We start from the raw sequence: 14198 nt of genomic DNA, 5'->3' as shown, positions 1-14198 counted from the left end.
GAGGTCCACTAGGCATCGACGCCCTAGACTATGAGTGGCCAAAAGAGCTTTTGTACACTTTCCCGTCGATACCGCTGCTCCCTGCCTCCCTTGAGAAGGTCAGGAGAGACAAGGCGACATTTCTCCTGGTGGCCCCCAGATGGCCCAGGAGATTCTGGTTTTCAAAGCTCTGCCAGCTGTCCCAGGGCCAGCCCTGGGAGATCCCGTTGTGAATGGATCTCCTCAGTCAGGTGAAAGGCACCCTCTGGCACCCAGAACCAGGCACACTCCAACTGTGGGTCTGGCACCTGAATGGGACCGTCTGCCCGCCTTAGGGCTCTCAGATGCAGTCGTCAGTACACTGCAGAATGCTAGGGCCTCCTGCATAAGAGTGTTGTACGCATTTAAGTGGAAGTATTTGCATGCCATGTCCCCATTGGCTCATATACTAGCGACCCCGGGTGCTTGGCGGTTACATCCTCCTAAGAAGGATGTTCCCCCCAAATGGAGTCTAGACGTGGTACTGGAGGCTCTCACTAAGGCCACTCTATGCCTTTATTAGGGTCCTTGAGGTTGCACCCTCACAGCACCAACACTAGTTGGCGGTAGCAAGACGTCCCTCATATACTGTCCTCTCATACTCCCTCGCGGCAGCTTGGGTATACTTTTCCAAAAATATTGGTTGGCGTTTGTCTTCGAATTGAAAGGGAACGTACGGAAAGGTCAAAGTTAACTTGTGGAAATATTATTAAGGCATAGTAATATTAATATATCACCTAAGTGAGTAGGTCTATGATGTCATAACTTAATTTATCCATGCCATTTTAGAATGTATTATAAACTGATATGCTTGCTCTACTGTGAGAGAAAGAGGTTGAAATCCCTGTGAGCTGTCTGCTGTCTGCTACTAGATCAAATGAGTCTACAGCTACTACTCCCCTACATTGCCCAGGAAGAGATGCTGCTGTTGCTGTTTTGTAATGATATGTGAGCAATAGAGGAGAGAACACATAAAACAGAGTGCAATATTTTTCATTTGGATTGAGAAATGCAATACTTAATCTCTAATGGCCCTGCTTTAGTACAACGTTTCAACGTGCGTTTCAACCAAAAGTGTATGCTACATATTGTAAGAGTTTCTACCCTTATTTTTTTGTTATAAGAGTTTTACAGCTATGTAGATTCTGGTACCTAGTAGTATTTAATACCTTGAATTGAAACATTGTATACTGGCAGCCTCTCAAATCAGTTGAAGTACTGTAGACAATATAAATTAAATAAATAAACAACGGGAAATCTGATGGAAAAAAAAATCTGTAGATGGAAATACAGTATGTAAACCAAGTTTATATAATCTTATCAAAGTACCTCATGCTTATTATTTCTTTTTGTTTTACTTACAAAACATAAACATATAAAAATGCACGCATATATGTGTATGTGTTTAAATAAGGTTGTACCAGCTGTGAAGCTCAAATAAATTAAAAAAAAAAAAAAAAAAAAAAGCTGCGTTGAGCTGAGTTGACAGCTTTAGCGGGGTGTGTCTTAGTACTACACTCCGACCGAAACTCAGGAAGAACTTTGATGAGTGAAACAATGGGACAAGTTGTGTAGAACAAGGTAAGAACAGTTGAACAGTACCGTTTCCAAACACATATTAATAGAAACAGTGTCGTTACCTGTCACTTGAAATGTTTGCCTGCTTTAATACCGTATCACAGTTCGCCAGGGTGGGTTTACCATTTTAACGTGTGTTCACTTTGCATGCGCATTTTTTTTTGTAACATTCCGAGAAAGAGTTGTTGCATAACGAAAGTAATGTAAACCTGCTTACAAAAACGTTTGTACTGGTAGATGTTTTGCTGACATTAGAATTGTTTGTTCTTGTGTCTGGAGCTGAATACATTACTGCTGGAGTGTAGCTTTCAACTTTTGCTCGTCGGGATAAGTCCACCCGCTTTCATGATGTTGCTGACTTCTAAATATGCACTAATGTCGTGATTAAAGCGACTATTCATTTAAACTTTTGTGTTGTTGCCGTGTCAACCTTACAATTCAGTTTTCTTTCAAGGCACTGAAAAAATCATTTCGTGGAGTAATTTACATTCTTTACCTTTTTGTAAATATCCTGTACTGTAACCATAAAGGCAACAAATACATGTAGTAAAATAGAGATACAATGGTAACATGGTTTATACAGTAACTGCCACGTTCTGCACTGTAAACTCCGAATTTCGCAAAGGCCCCCAGCTCAGAGATAGTACAGCCTGAGGATAACCTTAAACCCACAAACAAACAAAACCCACAATAGTGTTTGTACATCCAGGAAATACAGAGTGAAAAAAATGGAAAACACAATGCTTTTGCTACCCTATACTCTCAGAGGGGGCTGAGCCATACTCTCCAAGTGATTTCCCACATTAACCAGCTGCATCAAATTGAAGGAAACTTGGCATGCACAATCTTTACACATTTTCTGGAATAATATTAAAAACAAAAAATATTTCTAAAAATGGAAGCTATGTAACATCTTTTTTTTTTAGATTAAAAATAAGCTTTTTATAGTATACTGTGATATAGGGTAAATACCTCGACCATTCAGAGTGAAAGGAGAGTTGATGCAGATCCATCCATCATTATTGTTTAATTACACTGCAAGACTGGCAGCTGAACCTGTGTTCGTGTGTGGGAGACATTACCCAAGAGGTGGATTACTAGAAATAATCCACTTTCTAGTGGTACTTACATAATTGATGATGCAGCCTAATGTTGCCCACTAGATTATACGGTATAAATCACTGCTAACTGTAATGTAGCCTGCATATAAGTGAGGAACTGCTTCTCCTTTGGAAGTTGGTAGCTTTTTAAAAGTGACAGCTCTTATCAGAATTTAGGTTTAATTCTGATGCTCACAGGAAGTATGTAATTCACAGTTCAAATGTTGGTTTAATAGCCTGTAGGCTATTTAAAGTTGACGCTCAGGGTGAATGTTTTGTTTTCAGCAATAAGATTTTTATACTGCAATTGTTTTATTGGACATGGTGCTTGTTTAAATACCAGTAGTTGATATCTACGGTAAGTTCCCAGTTAAAACTTGCAATTTAGCTTGATGCTGTGCTCCCACAGATGATGGACATACTCCCAAGTAAGCTTATGAATGAAATGGGGGTCCACGTCAGCCTGCAGAGTTAAATCCAATTTAATTCACCCTAGTTCACATCAAACTATTTACCTTAACTATGTATCTTAATTGAATGTACAGTATGTTATGTTAGAGTTGTATGTTATGTTATGTTAGAGCTGTATGTTATGTTAGAGCAGTACTGTGACTGAATTATTTGAATTGTGTAAACCTTAGATACACATATTTGCTATCCATTATTGTCACACCCTAGCATTATGCATCACTTCTCTCAACCAAACTTTTTTAAACATATCTCTGCTCAGGATCTACATTACAGGTCAATAGTTTAGTGTTTTATGAGTAAACTGGGGGGGGGGGGGGGGTACAAGTTAAACATATCATATAAAAATGGCCAAGTTAAACTTGGCACAATCGGTCCACATTTTAACATGGAAGCATGTTAGAAAGGGGGTCAAGTTGGGGGCCAACAGATGAACTCATCAAGTGGGAATCTTCTTGAAAGTGTTGAAGGAGTTAGGATTGATGTAATTTAGTTCTATCATGCAAACTTGAACCTACTGTTCCCTGCAAAATGTGTGCCACCGGCTGTCATTTCCCAACTAAGCACATAGCTCTATCTCTCGTAGCCAGCCTGCACCCCTCCAGAGCCTGATCTCCAGTGTAACAAAGTCACTTCTGCTGCATGGTCCAAGAGAGAATCGTTGCTATGCAAAAATCTGGAGAAGAGTCCTAAGAGATACAAAGGACACATCATTTTGGGATTATCTGTACTGTAGATGTAACTTTCATATGACATTTTTTTGTTTTTGTTTTTTTTTACATTTTTTTAAATGTGTTTTGCAGATTTGATTTACATTATGAGTAAGAGCTGGCAAGTACACATATTTTGTGCTATTAGTTTTCACTCATTATTTAAAAAAAAAAAAAACAATCGTCTGCAAGGTATCAAGGTCCTCTCCTCTTAAAACCGGACTGCCTGTGGATGCAAACAGGCCACATGCTGTTTCTAATTTCACAACCAATCGGCAAGGTCATTGCTGACAGGCCCTTATATTGTTACTGGACCTTTTACTGCAGGGTTCCTACAGTTATTCCTTAGTTGCGTTACTGAGGTTATTTGTTAGGTGTTTAGATATTGGACGAAAGTGAAAGACTTTGATCTGAGATATACCCAAGGGCATCTCAATAAAACAGCATAAGGGCACCCAGCCAACTTTTCAGGGAGATTCGAAAGCCAGCACTACCTTTCTTCCTGTTGGACATCCTAGATAATCATCCCAACTTCAAACACATAAGAAAGATTTAAATGAACAATCAATCTGCCAAGACTGGTACAGTAGGACATCCAAATAAAATGAAAAAGATCTCCTCCTGCATTTGTGGGGTGTGACACTTACAAAAATCTGTATTTCTATGGGGGGCTATCAGGGTATTTAAAGAAAGTGTTTGACTTGTTTCAAACTGCTTCTAATAAATAGCATCAGTAGTCCAAAAGTAAAAACATTTCAAAATTGATATCTACGGTAAGTTCCCAGTTAAAACTTAGCTTGATGCTGTGCTCCCACAGATGATGGACATACTCCCAAGTAAGCTTATGAATGAAATGGGGGTCCACGTCGGCCTGCAGAGTTAAATCCAATTTAATTCACCCTAGTTCACATCTGTGGGAGCACAGCATCAAGCTAAGTTGCAAGTTTTAACTGGGAACTTACCGTAGATATCACATCCTTTTATGATGCAATATTCGCCTAACACATGTGCAAGGTTACATATATATATATAAACCTAAAGCTAGGCATCCAGGCATTTTGAAGAAGCAATTTAGACAGAAACTTGTTATGTCAGTGCACTTTGTATCTTTACTCAAAACCCTTTCATTGGGGGGAGACATTTGCAGCCCCCATACCCATTTCTTTAAAAGAAAAATGATAGTGATCAAACACAAAAAAATAAAATAAAAAGCTCCTTGTTTTTTTTATTTTGTTTTCAAGGGTGAATTGAAATGTGAAATTTAAATTATTTTTAATATGCACAGTCATAAATTAGACTGCTCTGAAGCACACTATACATTATTCTGCCTCACTGCTAAACTGGTTTATAAAGGCATCTGTTTTTATTTATATTCACACATTAGAAGAATAAAAAGGAAACACTTTGTAAAAATTCACCACCTCTATCTCCATAATCTTTACTTCAGTGAGCTTTACCCAAGTGAGAAAATGGAAATTATAACCTGCCAAGCATCAATGACAAAGTAAAATGGAAAAATGGTGGGTTAATAACAGTGATACCTTGCAAAAAAAAAAAATTGCTGGCCAATTTAACAGATCTCCAACCAAGGTCACTCCTTGGAGCTGATTATTCTTAGCAATTTGCAAGTGAAGGCACTTCATTTTTTATTTCATGGTTAACTTAAATCATGGAAGTGATAGTTTTGATTTAGCATTCTGGAGTTCCTTCACACGTAATAAGCAAATCCAAGGCCTAGGCTATTTTAGATCATATGTAAAATGCAGGAGCACAGAGCGTTTCATTTTGCACATGGATCTGTGCGTACCAGTCCTGTTATAATTATTAATGTTTAAGATGGAGTTTACAGGCAGCATTCACTGTTTAGGCCCCTCATTTAGTACATTGTTTACTGTTCTGATTAATGGGGGGCGTTGAGTTGAAATAAGAGTTTCATAAGCGCTCAGATGAATGAGATATTTAAATCTTGATCTTTCTTGTCATCATGAAATTGGCTAAATTGTCTACCATAGTCTTTCATTCAGTGAAATAACCCACTTTACCCCTACATGATGCAAACGACAAGCTAAGCATCTCAAGTAGGGCAGTGTTGTACCATTAGTTTTTTTTTCTTGTATGGATTAAGGTTATTTGTAGGAGGGCTGCAAAATTGAGATATCCACCAAAACAGTACACCTGATGATGACTTCAGTGGCTTCCCTCCAGTTGATTTATTGTGTTTTATAAGTGTTAAGAATGTATTTACAGTGAAGGCTTGTTTGCAAACACTTTATGTACAGCCTGGACATCTCTTGGTTTAGATATCGCCTGTAATTAACGTTCTCAGGTTACATAACACATTCTTCAACAAGTTCAACCGTAAGGGCTGAAGAACAGCGAGGAGGTAAACATTAAGCCATTATTAACCCTGCAAAAGTAAAGAAATACAAAGACAGCTACTTGAATTTTGGTTTTATTTTTACTGGAAGTGGAGATATACCTCAACCGCAGTGTGTAATTTGTGCACAAGTACTGTCCAGCGAATGTTTGAAACCCTCCAAATTACAGACATTTAATTACCAAGCATGAAATATAAAAACAAGCAACATTCATTTTTGGAGCAAAAGGCTAAAGAACTGCTTGGTACTAAAGCTGTAATGAAATCCACAACTACAGCGGATAAAAAGCTTGTAGTGTCATCATCAGTGATGTAGTCTCCTAAATCCAAAAGTACCGGAACGCCAACAAAATATAGATTTCTGAAACAAAAATGATACAAAATCCCGTTTTATTTGTTCATTGAGCTTGAGGTAACATTTTATAGGTAATGCATGCGTCTCGCATGCGACTTTTATAGGCTACTCCCCCAGTCAGTGCTGCCAGATTGGTGTTTTTCCAGCCAAATTGGTCTTGTTTTGAAAGCATCTAGTGGGTAAATACTGTCTTTGGTGGTTTAGTTATTTTTGTCGTGCATGTTCTTTTTCTATTCCTTTTGATTATGAGGTTATCACCAGCACAGAACTTCCGTCACCACAACGTCCTGTATAGTATATCACATCCCCTTCTGTCTTTTTTCTGGATCTCTGCATCCAATAAAATTAAGAATCACACAAATGCTGTTATTGTTTATTCGTCACCAATCTCAGAACTGTACAATTACAATTGTTTTTCAATTTATTTTTAAAGAATGTATCCGCTGACAGTTCTGGACAGTTTGATTTTACACAACATTCTGAATACATGTTTTTTTTTCTGGACCTACCGCATTTGATCTCATCATATATATATATATATATATATATATATATATATATATATATATATATATATAACAGCAGTTCTGGTACTGTAAATTGTGAGAAAGAAACAAGCAAAGCAGATAAATACATAGTTTATAGTATTACTTTTTTTTTTAAATAAATGTGTAGCACTTATTTATGCTTTTGTAAAATATATTAAATCTTAAATGTAAGTGCGTTTTTTGGCTGCTTTAAAAAAACACAATTTGGTTACTTCTTCATCAGCATTTTTACTAAAACGTTTTAGTATTGTAGTTTGTAATAGAAGTTCCTATGTTCTCTTCATTGCATCACAAGGACGACTGACTGAATTGTACAATTGTACAGGAATCGGGAGATGTGTGTGACTTGACTCTGCAAACATTTTAAATACGTGCCGGTTATCAGACAGAGACTCCGATTCGTGTACCATCAGTAGTGGCACGTAGGGAATACGATTGCTAATGCCTATTCAGTGGCACTGAAAGGTGCTTGCTGCATACTTTCTTAGCTGATAAGAAACCCAAACTTGCCGAAGTGCTGAAAGATGACGTACGGCTGGCAAAACTGGGTTACCTCGTGGACATATTCATTGCCCAGCGTGAAACAATTGACAAATTCAAAAGGAAACTACAACTCTGGAAAGTGTGTGCCTGTGGGGGGACTACTGATATGTTTGAGCTCTTACATTCATTCATTCAGGAACGAAACATTGACTTTGACGTAATCAAACCGCAGCTGGCAGCGCATCTGTCTGGTCTACTCAGCAAATGTAATACTTACTTTCCTGAACTCACGATGGAACAAGCCGCTACACACCTGTGGGCTACAAATCCCATTAGTGAGAATATTGAAGCTAAACTGCCACCCTCTGTCCCATCAAAGCTGTTAGAAGAGCTCATTGACATTTCACCAGACAGCTCCCTCAGAACCAAGTTCAGTGAAATGCTGCTGGAGACATTTTGGTGTGAGTGCCCCTATGAATACAGCACTGCTTTTTCTGCAGCCCTGAAAGTGTTGGTCCCATGCTCAGAAGCAAAAAGGCTGAGAACCCCTTCTGTAGGGGATGCAGGTCCTAAAATCTTAGTATTGCTGTAAGAACCTTAGGGGCCACTCTTACAAATTTTGTGAAACACATTTGGTTTCAAGTCCCCCCACTGGTCATTTCAATTTCAGTTTAGACATTTCTTATTTTAGTGTTTTCTTCTTTTAATTTTTGTTAGAAATTAACACTAGAACGACCGTGTTTATAGGCATAACTAGAACAACCATGACCGGTCAATTAGACCGGCGTATTAAAAACAACATAAATATTATAATGCAAGGACAAACAATTGAATATAAGTCATAGTTTTATTCAGGAACATCCTATAAAGCATCTATACAACCAAAACATTGTAAATAACATATTACATAAAGCACAACCTCAAAAAACGGTAAAAAATGAAATAAACAAATATTTAAAAATAAATTAGTGAATATACAGTTATATAATGTACATATAAAACTGTACAACTGAAACGATGTAAATAAGTATATATATATTTTTTTAATAAATGGGTTTATATTGCCTACCGAAGCTATGCGTTGATATACAGACATACTATAATCGAAACGACATGAATAAATAAACATTTGAACAGAATGGGCTTCATTTACAATTGTTTACAAAGTCTACGTGCTGGCACAAATCAGACAGATACTGTGCTTTTCAAAATATGCAGTGCACTTACCGCATTGTCCGTCTTTGCTGCATCAGAATCTTGTTTGGTAAAATTTCCAGTAATTCCAAACACTCTTTTATGTCCTGCTTCACAAATAATACCGCATCCATTTAAATATTATAATATGTATTCGTCACCTTGTCGGAATAGGTATGACAGTATTTGATCTCGCAGATTTTTGCAGCTACTAGATTCTTTCTTTGTCAGGGGAGTTAGTACATACAGTTGTTTGCAGAAGTTCACCCCCTACCAGTAAGTCACATTTTGTTGAATTACAAATAATGTGTGCACAGTTTTTCAAACAAACTTTTTTTATTCAAAGCTGTAGTGGTTAAACTGAACACTGTTATAGGAGGAGGAGGTTAAATATCAGCAAAACTTGCAAAGAAAATGTGCAAAATGAAATGTACTGGTTGCATAAGTTATTATTATTATTTATTTCTTAGCAGACGCCCTTATCCAGGGCGACTTACAATTGTTACAAGATATCACATTATTTTTACATACAATTACCCATTTATACAGCAATCTAGGTAAAGTTTAACCACTGCTCCACACTACTGCCCATGTAATTTCAGCCCCTTAAGTCAGTACTTGGTAGAAGCACCTTTTGCAGCAATTACTGCTATGAGTCTTTTTGGATAGGTCTCTACTAGCTTTGCACAGTAGGATGGTGACATTTTTGCCCATTCTTCATGGGAAAATTGCTCCAGTTCTGAGTTTGTTGGGGATCGTCGATGGACTGCAATCTTCCAGTCTCGTCATAAATTTTCGATTGGATTAAGTCAGGACTTTGACTGGGCCACTCAAGAACATTAATTCTCTTCTTGTTCAACCACTCCAGTGTGGCTTTGGCTTTGTGCTTCGGGTCATTGTCCTGCTGAAGTGTGAATTTTCTCCCCAGTTTCAGAGTCTTGGCTGACTCAAACAGGTTTTCCTCAAGAATTCGCCTGTACTTTGCACCATCCATTCTCCCCTCTATCCTGACAAGCTTCCCAGTCCCTGCTGAAGAGAAGCATCCCCATAACATAATGCTGCCACCACCATGCTTGACACTTGGGATGGTGTTGACTGGGTGATATGCAGTGTTGGGCTTGCGCCAGACGTAACGCTTGGAATTTAGACTGAAAAGTTCAATTTTTGTCTCGTCTGACCACAAAACCTTTTTCCACATGTCTGCAGTATCATCTACATGCTTTTTTGCAAACTCCACGCATGCTTTAAGATGAGGTTTCTTTCTTGCCACCTGTCCATACAGGCCAGCTTTGTGTAGACTGGCTTATTGTTGATGTGTGAACACTGACTCCCATCTCAGACACAGAACTTTGCAGATCTCTCAAGGTCATTGTTGACTTCAGAGTGACATCCCAAACCAGTTTCCTGCTTGCCCGGCTGCTCAGTTTGGGAGGGCAACCTGATCTGGGTAGTGTCTGGGTGGTATGATGCATCTTCCACTTCTTAATGATGGACTTCACTTTGCTGAGAGGGATAATCAGTGCCTTTGAAATTTTCTTGTACCCTTCTCCTGCTCTATGCCTCTCTACCACTTTATCCCTGACTTGTTTCAAAAGCTCCTTGGTCTTCATGGTTGCTTTGTTGGATCACTGTGAGTTGCAGCTTGAAACTCTTTATATACCTGAGGGAAATTATCTACAAGTTAAACCACTTTGAGTGTACACAGGCTGAGACACTTTCACTAATATTGTGAACTTTCAAACAAATCATTTGCACCTGAGATGATTTAGGGCTGCAGTAGCAAAGGGGCTGAATACCTATGCAACTGAGATGAATCTGTTTTTCTCTGTAAATCTTACTTATTTATAATCTATATGCATTTTTTAACTTTATCAATGTAGAATAGTTTGTGTAGATTCTACATGTCAAGTCTGATTTGAAAGCGTCGTGGAGCACGCTCAGGTGCCAACAAAATGTGAAAACTTTGCATGGGGGTGAATACTTCTGCAAACCATTGTGTATTTAGGAAAAGTCAGGAAAGCACAGCTCCTTATCCTAAACACACACACAGCAATTTAAATTTAAATTCCAAAAACGGTCAAAATGACCACCTTGGTCGCTCTAGTGTTAAGACAATCAAAAGAAAGTATAATAAACCTTACAGTGGTGTACAGTCTTCCAAACTAAGTACTTTATTGCAACAGGCCCCTGGGATGCATTTTAATGGGGATTCCTCTAGTAATGTGCAGTTGAAGAATTGCCAACCAAAGTGCATAGTGACAGCTGGATAGCCATCATCACATTTATTGATGTGTGCACATTTTTACATTTTACAACCACAAAACATGGCTTACATAAGTCCACGAGAAAATATGTTTTTGAATATTTGACACATTTTTCAACTTATTTGATAGTTGCTTCTGTGCCAGGCGGCGTCGTGGGCAGATCCCGGATTGATTTCTGTGTAGCATTATGTTTGTAAATTTCTTTCTTTTTTTTTCATAGCAAGGATCACTAGCTTAACCATACTTTTATACTGTTTGCAACCAAGCAGCTTTTTAAGAAAAAAAATAATCCATAACATTTAGGTGCAGATATAAGGATACATGCAAAGTGATTTGTAACTGCAAAACAGCCATATTGCGGCACTTTGCATGCGCAAACAGTGTTTAGCGGCCGTAAAGTGGGACTTTAGCGGCCACTAAAAATGCGCCATATGTAAAGAATGGGTTTCACATGGCATTCTACAACCACTATCAAATTAGCACTTTCCGTCGTTAATCCATTTAAATGATATTGAAATGTATTCAAATGAAGAAAAGAGCATGGAATTGGCAGGCATCTGGAATACTAAGCGGACGTAATTGCTGGGCAATTGCTGACCCTTCAAAAACTTTGCAAGGTGAAAACCATTGAGGAAGCGAGTATATTATTATTTATTATTTTTTATTTCTTAGCAGACGCCCTTATCCAGGGCGACTTAAAATTGTTACAAGATATCACATTATACATTTTTTCACATTATACAGATATCATATTTTTTACATACAATTACCCATTTATACAGTTGGGTTTTTACTGCAGCAATCTAGGTAAAGCACCTTGCTCAAAGGTACAGCAGCAGTGTCCCCCACCTGGGATTGAACCCACAACCCTCCGGTCAAGAGTCCAGAGCCCTAACCACTACTCCACACTGCTGCCATATTAGACCACACACCTTCAGAGACCTGTCATTGGCCTCAGGATGGCTGCTGTGGTACACTTCCTGATGCGGTGACGGTTGGCTCTTGTTGAGGACAGGTGAGAAAACCTTTGGAGAAGGACAAGACGGAGAAGACCCTTCATATTCAAACCCAGGGTCACTTTGTTTGGGATGCTGGAGGATGTGGTGGTAAAGCGGTATCGTCTTACTCCACAGATCTTCCTGGACCTTTTCATCACCTGGCTGGCTGACTGTCCTCCTGGTAACACTGACAGCATTGACTTTTTCCACTATAGAGGACCATATGGCCACTTTGGTAGGATAACTGATGTTGATTGAGGCTTTTCCAAATAACTAAATTCTCTCAGCTCCTCCTCAGAAAACTTTTCTTTTCTGTGTGTCAAGAGGACTTTGCTGCCCTTCCTCTGACACTTTTTTTTTGTTTGGTTGGATTTTCGTGCTCCACAAATCTCATACAGTGCCTACTGTGCTCAAAATAGCCCGATGCACAGGCGGCGCTCATTGTAACCCTCATTATCATGATTGCAGCTCATTATTTGTGCGTGTTGAGTAATTTGCAGTACTCAAAAGCTTACATAGGCTGCAGTGCAAAATAATTGCCTGGCCGCTAGTCAATTTAGATTTTGCAGCCGCAATTGTTTGCACTACACCTATCCTTACATCCGTCCTTTAGTGTCCAATTACTAGGTATGTATCAGGAATCAATCCCAGACCGAAAGGCTTTCTTAGATTTTTCTTGTAATTTACAACATCACCTACATCCTTCATGTATTATTTTGGAAGAGACACTGTTAATGGGAAGCAGAAATGGGCAGATGACTAAAAACTGTCCCTCTTTTACTTTTGACAGTATCAGTTTTAATGATGCCGTCTACATCTTACAGGAGCAGATGGGTAGCAGGTAAGTGATTTGGCAGAGACGTTTTCAGTATTTTTAAAATAATATTTTTATGCTTTCAAAGTAGTAATTGAACTATATTGTTGTTTTGGTGCTGCAGACCAAAAAATAAATAAATAAATGTAGATTTTAAGAAAAAAATAGTTGCATGGAAACTAACTATGTACAGTATTGTTGTCAATATGGAAATCTGCACTTTGACTCTCTGTATAGTTGTTCTATTAGTAAACAATGCAGAGAAAAAATATGGTCTGCAGCCATACCTTACCCATGCCCACTCACATGACCTTGAGTGACCTTTTCTTAGTGAAATCCATACTAATTTCCACATAGTAATTCTTTTTAGATTTCAGAATTCAGAAAGCCCAACATATGCAATAGCAAGCATATATATGTATATAAAACATTTTTGACATGCTGTACATTTCTTTTCACAAAGTCAAACATTTGGCAGCATTAAAAACGTTTAACATAAACTTTCAACTGTATTCTATTGACAACCCTAACATAAGGTATACCATACCTTATACCAACACATTGTATGATTTATGTTTGAATAGGCAGTGATATGGTTAAATTATTATTAATGAAGTTAGAGGATGAACTGTGGATGTCAGTCCCATCATTTGATTTTGCACCAAGTAGAGACCTCTGTGTGTTACATTGGCTGATGTGTATCATTTTACTGCAATATGTGTTTGCTTTACATTGGTGATCTACTCTGTGTAATATTGCAGTTTGAAGGAGGGCAGGGGAGAAACACTTGGATGAACTGCATTGTTTTTATGTTCACTATGTTGTATTTTGTAAAAGCAACGGCTCAGAAGTCTTGGTTGTGCGGTACTTTTTTATTTTTCCTGAAATTTGCTTGCGATTTTATAGGAAAAGGAGCTGCCTGGTCCTTCTGAACTAATCAAATCTGGGAGAAGAAACATGGCAGAGTGATGCAGAATAAAGAAGGGTTAGTTTAGTTTTTCATTGGGTTAACATTTTCTAAATTACTGGGTTGCAAGATTGAAAGTGAAGGGCGCGCTCCTTGTCGAGGGGAAAGTGTAAGAGAGGGACCCTAATGCGGAATCTCATTAAAGCAACTGTCAAGATTCTTCTATTTTACCATCACCTCGCTTATTCTGTAAGAGCTAAACTGTCGTTTCGAGTGAGTGTACCGCCAAAGAGGCATTTACAAATAAATGAAAAATGTCACAACTGATTTCACTCCTCCAAGAGTACAGCTTGTCAGCTTTGTCACAAACTGTCTTTGTTGTTC

At 38.2% G+C, this 14198-nt stretch overlaps 1 protein-coding gene across 2 annotated transcripts in view; it reads left to right on the top strand.

Moving 5' to 3' along the window:
• Positions 1-1508: 1508 nt before the first annotated feature.
• LOC117423232 (inactive N-acetylated-alpha-linked acidic dipeptidase-like protein 2) overlaps positions 1509-14198 on the top strand; it is a 289018-nt gene continuing 276328 nt past the window's right edge. The window contains exons 1-3 of one of the 2 annotated variants that reach the window (XM_034038735.3): positions 1509-1599; positions 12884-12934; positions 13814-13892. The gene's annotated coding sequence lies outside the window, so the exon portion shown is untranslated. The remainder of the gene's footprint in view (positions 1600-12883; positions 12935-13813; positions 13893-14198) is intronic. The other variant, XM_058990195.1, reaches the window with a different exon arrangement.

The sequence above is a fragment of the Acipenser ruthenus genome, chromosome 17 (genome assembly GCF_902713425.1).
Source record: "Acipenser ruthenus chromosome 17, fAciRut3.2 maternal haplotype, whole genome shotgun sequence".
Lineage (NCBI taxonomy): Eukaryota > Metazoa > Chordata > Actinopteri > Acipenseriformes > Acipenseridae > Acipenser > Acipenser ruthenus.
This window is presented reverse-complemented; position numbering and strand designations above follow the sequence as displayed.